The following is a 1977-nucleotide window of genomic DNA, read 5'->3' as shown; positions in this document are numbered from 1 at the left end:
CAGGGATAGAGATGCTTCTCCCATAGAAGTCGGGAGTAGGTGCAGTAAAGTCACCTAGCACCTTCCTTGCATTGTTGGCATTGTTGTTGTTTTCGGCTGCCATGTCTTCTTCTAGTTTGAAGATTTCTGTTAGGTGCTCTACAGAGAGTAGTGCTTTAGCTTCTCTTAGCTTTCACTTCAAGGTCCTTTCAGGTTCAGGGTCAGCCTCAACAAGAATGCTTTTGTCTTTGCTCCTGCTCATATGAAAGAGAAGAGAATAAGAAAATATGGAATCCTCTATGTCACAGTATAGAGATTCCTTGAGATGTCAGAGGAAAAGAAGAATAGAAGGAGGAGGTAGAAGAATTCGAACTTATTAAGAGAGATAGAGTTCGAATTGTGCATTGAGGAGGAGTGTTAGTCCATAATTAGAAGGATGTGAGAAGAGGGAAAGAAATTTTCGAAAATTAAAGTGAATTAATTAAAAGAAATTTTGAAAAATGGTAATTGATTTTCGAAAACTAAGATTGGGAAAGAAATTAAGTGAAATTTGAAAAAGATTTTGAAATTAGAAATCAAAAAGATATGATTTGAAAACTATTTTGAAAAAGAAGTGACTGAGAAGATATGATTCAAAAACAATTTAAAAAGATTTGATTTTTAAAATTAATGACTTGGCTAACAAGAAATTTAAAAAATATGATTCAGACATTAAACTTTTCTCAACAGAAAAGACAACATATTTGAAATATTGAATCAAATCATTAATTGTTAGCAAGTATTTTTGAAAATGGAAAGAAATTGATTTTGAAAATATATGATTGAAAAGATATGATTTGAAAAAGATTTGATTTTGAAAAATTATGAAAACTTGAAAAAAATTTGAATTAAAAACAAAATCTTCCCTCTTGTGCCATTCTGGCGTTTAACGCCCAAAATGCTACCCTTTTGGGCGTTAAACGCCCAGCCAGGTACCCTAGCTGGCGTTTAAACGCCAGTTTTCCTTCTTCACTGGGCGTTTTGAACGCCCAACTTTTTCTGTGTGATTCCTCTGCTGTATGTTCTGAATCTTCAATTCTCTGTATTATTGACTAGAAAAGACACACTTTTGAAAAATTTTTTTGGATTTTTAATGATGAGGAATAATCAAAATGCAACTAAAATCAAATAAACAATGCATGCAAGACACCAAATTTAGAAGTTTGTATACTACTGACACTAACAAATTAAGAATGCATATGAGAAACAACAAAACACACAAGACAAGTGAATTTAAAGATCAGAGCAAGCAAATCATCAAGAACAACTTGAAGATCAATGAAGACACATGAATGAATTCGAAAAATGCAAGAAGAACAGAAACATGCAATTGATTCAAAATATTTTTGATTTTTATGACTTTGTAATTTATTTGGATTTTTCGAAAATTATATGGAAATGAAAATAAAGAGATTCAAAATTTTTAATAAGAATTCCAGGAATCATGCAATGTTAGTCTAAAGCTTTAGTCTAAAAAGATTAGACATGGCTAGACAAGCTTCAGTAGGACATTACATTCAAGATCTAAATTGATGAGAATCAATCAGCTTTGGTGATGATAAGAACATCACCTTGAAACTTTAGAATTCATTCTTAAAAATTCTGAAGAAAAATACCTAATCTAAGCAACAAGATGAACCGTCAGTTGTCCATACTTGAACACTCCCCGGCAACGGCGCCAAAAACTTGGTGCACGAAATTGTGATCCTCAATGGCGCCATCAACATGGTACGCTCAATTGCAATCTCAACTCTTTATCACAACTTCGCACAACTAACCAGGAAGTGCACCGGGTCGTCCAAGTAATAAACCTTACGCGAGTAAGGGTCGATCCCACGGAGATTGTTGGTATGAAGCAAGCTATGGTCATCTTGTAAATCTCAGTCAGGCGAATTCAAATGGTTATGGAGGATTAATGATTAAAAGATGAATAAAACATAAAATAAAGATAGAGATACT

This window comes from Arachis duranensis, chromosome 9 (genome assembly GCF_000817695.3).
Source record: "Arachis duranensis cultivar V14167 chromosome 9, aradu.V14167.gnm2.J7QH, whole genome shotgun sequence".
Taxonomy (NCBI): Eukaryota; Viridiplantae; Streptophyta; class Magnoliopsida; order Fabales; family Fabaceae; genus Arachis; species Arachis duranensis.
Note: the sequence above shows the minus strand (reverse complement) of the source record.